This window comes from Haliotis asinina, chromosome 4 (assembly GCF_037392515.1).
Source record: "Haliotis asinina isolate JCU_RB_2024 chromosome 4, JCU_Hal_asi_v2, whole genome shotgun sequence".
Classification (NCBI taxonomy): Eukaryota; Metazoa; Mollusca; class Gastropoda; order Lepetellida; family Haliotidae; genus Haliotis; species Haliotis asinina.
The window spans coordinates 14,043,936-14,055,585 of record NC_090283.1 but is presented as its reverse complement, the minus strand read 5'-3'; the positions used below and the strand labels follow the sequence as shown (position 1 = coordinate 14,055,585).

Here is an 11,650-nt window from a genome sequence, read left to right as displayed (position 1 = left end):
GAACATGTAGTGAAGGAACTGATTCAATATTCGTTGAGAGTGAGTGAAATGAAACATTGTTAAAAACAGTGAAAAGCAAAACGCACCCGCACAATGTTTGATTCAGACGTCCAAATACAACCGCCTTGTGCACGTGGAAGGCAGACCTTCCACGTGGCAACGGTTGAATCCAACAGTGTCCTGGTGTGTTTCAGTACCCATGTTTCTCGCTGTTTTCATTTCAAACTCAACGCCAACGAATACTGACTCACTTGTTTCACTGCATGCTCCCATATATAAGTGTTATTGATAACATGTGGTTTTCTTGTTACAGATATACAAACCACATTGCATGACACAATGGACCTTCCCCACGTCCTCATCCTGCAGAAGAACCATCTGTATCTGAAGGAGAACCTTCAGGTCGAACCTGTGCTGGATGCCTTGTATCAGGAATGCATCTTCACACAGGCAGACTATGATAGGTGTAAACAAGGTGGGACAGGGAAATGTGAGATGGTGTTGGAAACGCTAACAAAGAAGGGAGTAGAAAGTTACAAGACACTCTGTGCTGTCCTCGACACCACACAGCCTTTCATCAAGGAAAGGCTTGATAATACTTCAACTGAAACAGGTGGGCAAACCTTCCTTGGGTTTCTTGATGTACTTACAAATATTGCTAATCATGTAAACAGCAACGAAACGGAATTGTGAGCATAGCAAGTGAAGTAACGGCCACTGCTTTGTCTTGAATACACTTGCGTAGTACGTCCATTTGTTTGAGCATTTGAGCACATTCAGCATCACCCAACAGCATCTCCCCTTGTCTTTTGTCGCGCCACCTGTATGAATACTGGTGAAGTCCTAAGCGCAACAGTCTGTTTGTGACCTGCGAACCACCAACGATGACCTCTCCACTGTTGATCAGTTAGTGTTAGTGACAGGTTGCTCCTCATATTTACTGACCGGCATTGCTGATGTGCTTCGAACTAACGCTTCACTCTGCATGACTGTAATGTCTACCATCCGCTCCCTGATGTGCCTGTACCCGTCCTTCACACAACATGACTATAATATCAACAGCGCGCTCTCTGATGTGCCTGTACCCCTGCTTCACACTGCATAACTATACTGCCTGCCATCCGCTATCGGATGTGCCTGTACTCGTGCTTCATTCTGCATGACTACAATGTCTACCATCCGCTCCCTGATGTGCCTATACAGGTGCTTCACTCTCCAAGACTATAATGTCTACCATCCGCCCTTCATTTCTTCCTGCAATTGCCGGGGAAGGAGGGACAGCGCATCATCAGTCCAGAAATGATGGCTGTAGCTGGTTAAAGTAATGACGCGCAACTTTATGCCAAAACGATTACAAATGACTCAGACCTCGCCCAACACCCACAATGTCTGCATCAATCAGCATTCCAATTCGTTTTTGTTTCCAAAAGTTGCGATAAAGAGATAACGGATTGAAGATGTCTTCTCTCAAGCAGAACCTGTTTCTGTCGTTCAGGTTGTCTGTTTTAGTGGACCACTTGCTCCTTGTAAGCAAGATTCTGTACACCGTAACTCTCTGAAGCACACAATGTCCCTAACTGTTCCATACACACCCAATAAGATACAGGTCTTGACCTTTTGCCAAGTGTTCTCGTGCAAACCGGCCTTGTGAGCACAGGGTGATTGTCAAAATTGGGCACTACAGTCCTCCCTAAGAAGCCCCTTAGAAATCTTTGGCGGTCAAGAATACCCTTTCACAGTGACAAATTTCGGTTTTCAGTCATATGATAACCGGACACTAAAACACACGTGTAACCGAATGCAAGGCGCCCCAGTATATTCTCCCTGTGTTTCTTATGACAAATCACGCGTCACAATTTCTTTAACAGGAAACTGTTATATTTTTCAGGTAACACAGATCTTGTCTTTGTTAACAAGGACAAACTGGAAGCTATGTACAAAAAGGAACTTGCTAGAAAAGATGGAGAGATAGCTGACTTGAAATCTGTAAGTTGTGATGATACATGGCAAGCACGTATTCTTATAAGGCTTAAATGCCCTCTGTCCTGTGAATAGTTGAAAATTGATAACACACCTTTAATGTTTCCCAAAGGGAGTGAAAACAAAACATACTCTGTCAATAACTTTTAATGTTATATAAGACGTGTAATCGGATAAAATACCCTGTGGTTTGTTCACAAGAAGTCGGTATTTACTTGTTTTCTGGACCTTAACGTTTGTTTTCAGACGATAGAAGGACTTGAACAACATGTTGAACAACACAACGTTGGTCATGCTGAACTGGCGGAAAGAATGAAGAAAGAAAGTGATGAACACATGTCAGAGATAGTAAAGAAGAACGAGGAAACGAAGAACTTCTATATTACAATATATATATTAGTAAGAAATAAATGTGATAACTAATGTCCTGGGTGTACTTGAAATGTATATTGACCTTGTCAAAGTATTGCATCTGAAGGCAACAATAGAAGCGTGTGGACACAAAATCCCGTAGAGAAACCCACACATCGTAAAATGCAATCAAACATCGCAGAGACATGACCAGACACAATCGCGAATTATGGGATAGAGGGTCATAATGGACGGGGCCAGGCAACACCAGGAACGGTCCGCGCCCAAATGATGTTCCATGTGTACGCGACAAATACTATTTTGTCTGGTTTTCACCGCTGCTAAAAACACGTTAGCGACATATCGAATATGTCACAAAGTTAGCAATTTTTAACCCGATCTTCTGGAGATCGTTAGAGTATTGGAGTGGGGGATAGCCCATATGACAGTCAAACTGTCTCGGTGTTTGTGATTAGAGATATGTCTCGTTAGGAATATGTTGGCAAAAATATGCATCGATGTCGACGTCAAACCTAATTGTTCCTATGTTGATACTGATTATCACTTACTAAATTGGACGGTGATATGCGACTGTGCCCCTCGTGATATCATCTTTCTTATGATGTCATCATTTACCGAATTGTAGTAAATAATGTAGTTAATACATTTTAACATAGTTTGTATTCGCCATTTCGATAACATAGTTCATATTGTCACTGTCATCGGTCATATACGCAATATTGCAGGTTGTAATATTTCGGAAAAGAATGGAAGCTATTTGCAATAAATACCATGAATATCTCGAAGCTGACAAACTGCCATCTGGCTCAGTCCTCGAATTGTTGTCGTTTCAGTGAAGACAGCGTTGTCGAAGTTAAACCATGAGTTGCAGCAGTCTGATGCAAAACATGACAAAGTGGAGAAGGTGGGTAGATGATAATTTAATGTACTTTAGGTCGTAATCTGGACAAAGTATGAAATAAAAAGGAACCAGTACATGCACAACATAATAAAACAAGGACAAATGAGATACAGCGATATCTGTCGTTTGAGACACTGAGGGAAGAACAAGAGGCATATAATGCTCTGGTAGGTGTTCCAAGGTCACAGTCTCCAGACAGGGTGGACAATACAGAGCAAGTCCAACATGCAGGTAAATTAGGCAGACCAATAATCCGTCATGTATATGTGTAGTCCGGCAGGAAACCAATCATTGCCGCGAAACCTGACTGTCAGAAAATAAAATTAATTACAAAATTGTGTGAGTATATGTGTCTAACTACGGTTTGTGTCATTTGCACGGTATTAGGTTCCACTGAGAAAATGTGCCAGTTTTCGGCTGTGTCCTGTTGTGATGAGAGACAGCTTCGCCTTCTGCCATGCCTTCATTCTGCCTGCAAGCCATGCCTTGATCACCAAGCTAGACAGACGGAAGTGAATTGCATACACTGTCCTTCCTGTGGCCGTGAGTTCATCGTTAAGCAGACAACAATAGATTAGATCAGACGCAATGAAGCTGCCTATAAAGTCAACGTTGATGGTGAGATGAAATGCAGCTACATCGATGACGATCATGATACAAAGGCTGTTGTGTTCTGTCACCAATGTGATGACAAGCTCTGCTCCGACTGTCATAAACTCCACGACATGCCGAAACGGAATCGAAATCACAGAGTAACAGCGATCAGCCAGGCAGAGAATATCCCTATGAAGCGGTGGCTGAAAGTACCTTATTGCAGAGACCACCCTGACAACAAACTACAGCTGTATGACCACAAGTGTAAGAAGGCAGTATGTCTTATATGTGTGCATGGGGCCCACAACAACCACCAGAAAGAAGACCTGAATCAAGCGTATGAAGTAGCGAAGGGTCAGCTGGAGGAGCAAGTGAAAAAGCAAAAAGATAAACTCAAATATGTCGCTGAAGGTGTGAAAACTGTCACGTGCCACAAAACTGAGTTGTAGCGACACAGAAAAGACTAGAGCAAGTTGCAACTAAAGTTTGTAAAGCTGATGCTGTGAAGTTTCTTCATCGACAGAGACAACTCATGCGGGAAATTCAAATGAGTCTCCAAGCCCCAAAGGAAATGGTTCAAGAGAAACTGGACACTTTACACGGCGTTCATACGTCAATAGTATCAGCGATAGAATACGCCCAGAGAACACTTGAATCTACAAGACGAGAGGAGCTCATTACTCTCACAGATGTACTGCAGACGAAATGTGTTGAAAATCTGGAGTGGATGCTTCCAGAAGATGACACAAAAGACACTAGAATCATACTTTCCTTTCAGGGCCAGAGAGGTCTGGAGGAACTCATCGATACATTTGGCGGACTTGCCTCCAGCCTCAACGTGGATGAAATACCAGATAAACAACCTACTTTGCAGGGTAACTAGACTTTTCGAAAAATGTAACGCACAAAACAATTCTCCTAAACTTAAGAAGTGTCTTTCAAAAGTCTTGCTATAAGTTCATTGTATACAAATAAAAAATAACGGAAAATCGAAAACATTGACCATATTCCACGTATGAGTATCTTAGTTGAATTTTGTCAGTCCCATCTGCGGTGACAATCTCTCCAAATCTAGTTGTAGCATCTTGTAGGCTCGGAAACAATATGTCTTTATGCACAACACCCAGAAGTGTTTGACACCAAATTTCGTGTTCCAAGCACCATTCCCACAAACAAAGAGAATGTCTTCACTCTGTCAAAAAAATAAAAGAAAATGAGTTACGTAGTAATGGGTGCAATTCATACATAATTGTTTGATCTTTAATTTCCAAATTACATTATTGTATTTCTCACGTCTCACGTCTCACGTCTCTCGTTATTACAAGTTTGGTAGCTTTCATCACAAAGTGTTGTATATAACTTGGCTTGGCGAAATTCTAATTAACCTGCGTATGTACGTTTTCTCCTCAGATCTCCAGAAATGGAACATGCAGCTGACTTTAAAAGAAGAGAATATGCAGCTGACATTAAAACAGGAGAACATGCAGCTGACATTAAGAGAGGAATACACCAGGATGGTAATGTACTGCTCTTGTACAATAGACTCAATACACTGTTGAAAATGTTTTCAGAGAAAGAAGGTTAAAGGCGCTTATTGCTGAAAATCATTCATGGTTTGTATTCCATGTACGGAGATAAGGCATTCGATATAGCTGTGGTATATACAGGTACTCTGTACGTCGAAGTTATGTTCGGATATTTTTTACGTAAGCGTTGTTGTTTCAGGTACATAAAGTTCGCTGGCGTCAGCTTGGGGACATCATTCATCGTATCACAGGTAAAAGATGAAAGCTGGTTCAGATCATGAAAAAGGAGATAAAATACCGAATTAACTACATCACATTTCTGCTTTCAGTTGAATTATCGCATCACCGGTTGGTTTTATATAATATAGATAAGCTATACATAATAAGATATCATTGTCTTTATGTATTGAAATAGAGTTGAGACGTTGTTTGCAGCAGGAACTGTCCCCCGTCCATCTGAATCACCAGGATTACAGAGGACATCACAGGAAGTGCGACCTGAACAAGTGACAACACGGCAAACCGAACCTGAACCGTTGACGTCACGTGATGTTTTTGAAGCTGCTAAACATGTATGTTGAATGTCATACAAATATCCCAAAATGACAAGGTAAGGTCCATTTTATAGAAGAAATAGAAATTCGGTTTATCTCTGGTTCTTTGTCCACGAAGGTATTTAGATATATGTTTGAAATTCATACAAAGTAACGGTTTTCTCATTGTTTATTTTCAGTTCATAAGTCGAGCGTTCGTCCCTTCAGAGACACTTGGAGGTGGTTTATACCTGACAGGTTTGTACGTGAGGATTTGTTGTTTTGAGGTTGAAATTTTCTCTGAGTGAAAGTTATAGTTCCTAACATTTTTAGAAGCTGCATAACTTCTCCACGGAGAATTTCATTGTCCGGTAGCAGATGCTCAACAACTGAGACGGACAGCAAAGTATCTCGACTGTTTAGTGAACCGCCTATTTCCGACATATCACAACCAATTGCATCGAACGTACTTTCTGTAGTGAAACAATAAATATGTTAAAATAAATATGTTTCATTTAATTGGTATTATTGCTACTTATGAATTGTTGGATATCATGCAGTTTAAACGTACTGTGACATGTGACAGTGGAGCAGGGACTCAGAATGACCATTTTTGTTATCCGGAATATATTTGGCATTCTGGTGTCCGGGATGTTATGAGAAGGTACAGAATTGTAAACAATATTTATATCAATACAACCCCTTAAAAGACGATATGAGATGTGCCGTTCACTTAATCACGTGTTTCCTAACTTTATGTTTTGACATGGGTTGCCAATGTCGACTACAGTACCTCCGCTGATTGAGTAGAGCTGCGTTCCTTACATGTATGATATTTGTGTAATCCTAACCCAACAATGCTCAAAGTAGCGACGATCAAAACTCATTGACTCACTTTACTCTATCGAGCACATGTGATAGCCGAGTACAGAAACAAAGCCATGTGTTACCATGGAAACTCTGTTGCAGGGTATTCAGGGACGATTCACATCATCAGCTGCAAGGAGCGGGGTTCAGAATTCATCACCTGTAAGTAAATTCTATTCTTTTATGCAGTTTGATTGTCTGACGATTACTACAGTTCGTTTGACTCAAAAGTGGTCCGATGAATTGCAGTCTAACTCGAAACATAATAAGTAAAATATTCAATGAAACGTTTATCATACTCAAAACATCAGACCATCCCCGTGAGCTTTTTGCAGAATTGATGTCATAAAACTAAATTGTTGAACAGACTATTATTAAAACATTGACACTCTTCAGTATTTGTTACGAGGAAGGAGTACAGAGAAAGGGATAGCTTGGTGTACGAGAAAGGGTCAAGACGGCACAGCACACGTTAATAAATCAATAACTTTGTCGGCACTTGTGCACGTAGTTCTCGAACACCTGTCTGTCACTTGCACTCTACCCTCTTAACAATATGTGAACTGTGTCAACATTTTAGGGATAGTTCTAACTCCGGACACCACGTGTACCAAACCGTTCATTCATATATGTATGTAGTGTGTTTTTTATTTATGTTTCATTTTCTGTCTTAACTTGTCCACAACTGAAGGAGTTATTTAGGAGTTTCTGGTAGCAGTAATATTGTGTCTCCAATGTGACCCAAGCCGTTGTCCAAACCAGGTGCATTCATGTAGCAGAAGTACTTGTAGTTCCCTTGGTCGCTGCGGTGTGGCCGAACTCAGATACTTGTCTTGTTTCCTATAATGTGTCTTCGGCTTAGTCGACTTACTATATATTGTGTTTAAAATGGTTTCTATAGTATTAATAAGATACTTTGCTTATGTTACCAGTACCCTTACATGACATATTGTCACTATTTATCTTCTTTCCTTCCTTTCTTCCTCCCTCCCTCCCTCCCTCCCTCCCTACCTACCTACCTGCCTACCTTCCGATCGACATACATACATACATACATACATGCACGCAAGCACGCACGCACAGACAGACAGACAGGCAGGCAGGCAGGCAGGCAGGCAGGCAGGCAGGCAGGCAGGCAGGCAGGCAGGCACACAGGCAGGCAGGCACACAGGCAGGCGATGAGCAGCTGATAATCAAGTGATCAGTATACTGAACAGTGACTCATGTCATGGAGATATCATCACCTGGGATAGGTCAGAGTTTGGGAATATGTGAAAACCTGACGACCAACAAAATGTCACATGTAGTAAATTACTCTAGATGTCCGTTATAACACATCGGGAGTGACTTGACCTGGTCGGTAGTGCTAAATCATTGCTTGAAAACCATGTTATTAGGACAATCTGTTTTTCTGTAAAATGTGAATAATATGTCCACCATCTCTAATGTACCCAATGGAAATGCACTCTGCTTCTTGCATTTTGTTCAACACTTAAGTGGAAATTTAGGATGGGAAATCATACACGAAGAATGGTTTATAGATCCCTGCGATAAAACCACGTTTATATCTATTTTGGACATTTTTAACAGGAATTGCCGTGTTTGGCTATCCTGTTTGTGGCATTAATCAACAGGGATACGTGGAATAGGTTCACAGTGATCTGAAATTCAATTATTCAGTATATTTACACACACGAAGCAAAAAATGTTAGTAAATGAGAAAGAGTCGAGAATAATGGCATTACTTCGATCACAAACATGATACTATGCTTCAACATAGTGCAAATCATCGTTATTATACATCAGGTGGAATTATTGAGGTTTGTTGTGAGAATGGATGCATGTCATATTTCTTAATAACAATAACATAGCAATTTACTCAGTTCATTCACAAATATCTGTCCCCTTCCAGACATGAGACAAACCTCCTCACACAGCGGGTATCATGAAACTGTGTTCAGTGATTGAAGCGGACGTAGAAGATACCGGTTCACGTTCTGTCTGTTGAACACATAAATGTGAAAATATCGCCACACAGAATACTACCTGTCTCACTCTGTCCTATTTTAGGTGATATGACTCTAGAATACCTGTAGTGATAGATTTATTGTGAAATGATGTTGAAACATCTACATCTTTAGGCAGTAGTAGTGTCTATTTCTGGCCACCGTCACAACAAACTGCATTTGTGGGTCAAAATATTTGGGTGAAAGAGTACTTAAACCAAGGTTTATTTGTTTACCAATGTACGTAGAAATGAATGACAAACAGTTTAAATACCCATATGAATAGTATCATCTCGTTATTATTACTATCTAGGGCACGGGTGTCGTTGCGCTTACAGACGGACAGAAATGGCAGTCGATCAATTAGTGAGCTGTTTTGGATTCACTGAAACGGGACAAACAATACAATGACATCTTAGAGGAAATACAGTTGCTAAACTCCATTAAATGACACTTCTATATTTGCAGGTCCTAAACTCCACCTGGACGCTGGTCGAGCCAACACCTGCTGCTGCCATGTTACTACAGACGGTGAGCTGGTCAACTCGCCCCCCGCCACACAGCACACGGACAGGGACAGACGACAGAGACTGAGCGGGACACATAGCTCCAATCCCATCCCCCTTTCCCCATCCTCATCTGCTGTCACCCCAGTCCTACCCACAACACGATACTGGGAGGCCCACACCAGGGTGGGTGTGTTGAGTAGAGGGTGGTGGCCTATTATAGAGGTGGGGGTGGGGAAGGAGAACCAGGTGGACAGTAAGTGGTATGCTTGTCTACAGCGCCGCTCCTGGTGTGTCAATGTACTGAGATGTGACACACACCCGGGGAGTCTCTGTAACAGGGTGTGTCTCGCTGGGGTGTGGGGGAGGTGTTACAGAAACACAATGTCTGACACACCCGGCTCACAGGACACCCTTCACTATGGCGTTGTGTTGGATGTCAGGAGGGGTAGAATAGGATTTATTGATGTGGACAGGTCCGTTGTTTTGGGACAGGTTGATGTGAAGTTCAAGGGGGGTCTCCTGAATGTGTTTACTGTCAATCCAACAAGTCACTACACAGTAAACATGAAGGTATTCAGTGGGGAGGAGATCCTCATATCTGACACCAAGAAATCGCTCATTAGTGAAGCTCTGGCCTAAGAAATAAACTAAACATGACCCACTGTAAACTTTTAAATATCACACATCTACTTCAGACAAATGCAATACAACAGAACTGAAAGAAGCGGACAAAGACGTTACCCGTTCATGTGTTGTACGTCGTGTACAACAATGTAACAAGGGTAGCTAAATATGTCGGTTTTCTGCATGACAGGTTTCATGTGTGTACTACCAGCATTTTGCATCCACATATAGGTATTATTATGATTATTATTATGTAATAACTTATCACTTTATAAAACATTTCACACATTTCTGAGTTGATGATTGAGTAAAAAGGTGTTTCATATCATGAATATCTTGACATATTTTATTTTCACTCTCTAAAATTGATATCCACGTTACGTTTATGGATTGAAATACAATATTTGTAGCTGTAAAAATAGACATGTTGATGTAAGTTCAGTAGACAATGAAAGTGACTGACGCGGACATAAAATGTCCTAGTTTAAACGTGCAATGGTTCTTGTGTCAGCAAAGAAATGAGTTACTGAACTGTCCGTTTCTTCATTCTAATCAGTCCTGTTGTGTTTGAAATTATTTAAATTCCCCACAGAGTGTTTGTTTTGTGTTTTTCCTCTCGGTCAATTCATCTACACGCATAATGTCCAATGTACAATCCTACCATGTCAGCTTATTACATCACGGCTCCCGATGTGGTTAAATTGAAAGCTGTGTGTGATATACTGTTATGAAACACTTCCTCTAGTATGGAGTGTGTAGAGATGGATGTGCCACTCTTAGAAGTTTACACTGTGTTAGACTCAGATCTGTCGACTCCTCCTGTAAATTACAAGGCTTACCAGGGGATAAATTATCCCAGAATCCAGCATTTAGGAACTTCTTGTATTCAGTTACTTTACGATGTCAAGTTCACTAGTAGATGTGTCCGATAAATGTATGAGTTGACTGTCTAGTTTTCATACTGCATGTATATGATAAAATGTCTAATGTTCATTGTGCCGAGTACAGAAACAAAGCCATGTGTTACCATGGAAACTATGTTGCAGGGTATTCAGGCACGATACACATACCGTACACGGAAAACTGCCCAATTGGACAATCTCGTTGTGTATTTGCTTTATCGATTAGACTTTGATTTTGCGCCTAAATTATGGAAATTAGATGAATCAAATATATTTACATGGGGTTTAGGCAAGATGGTGACAACGGTGTTGCCATTGAACGGCGGTTGGTGGGATTTTCCATAGACGGGTTGGGTCGTGACCAATGAAAATGAAGGTTATGCGCGAATATCCGCCCAATTCAACGACAGCCGCCACAAATGAACAGAACATTAGGGCTAGGTTCGCTCTATGTGTAGGTAAGGGTAGTTCCAGTGAAACTCATGACAGGCAAGTTGAGCCTATGGAAGTTGATCACTTCCGACCCTGCCCACGTTGCCAGAACTGCAGTCGAGTAGGTCACGAAGCACGTGACTGCAGGATCTCAACTTATAGTTAGGAGATACCTACAGGGGAGACCTGATTCAGATGATGAAGACAACAACATTCCACTTGCAGAAATAGCAAAACGCATGAAGCAGAAGCCCATGGACACGAGTGTTGTTTCCGATTGAGAGAATCCAGTGATCCTGAGGACCCGGTAGAGAATTATCACTCCCAAATGGACAATGACACTGTAACGTGAAACCGACCCAAACAAAGGAATCGGTCAAAGCATTACTCAGAGCAGTACCCAA

General features: G+C 41.3%; 1 pseudogene; it reads left to right on the top strand.

Moving 5' to 3' along the window:
- The first annotated feature begins 319 nt into the window (after nucleotides 1–319).
- On the top strand, nucleotides 320–9,927 carry LOC137280782 (uncharacterized; annotated as a pseudogene).
- The last annotated feature ends 1,723 nt before the right edge of the window (nucleotides 9,928–11,650 follow it).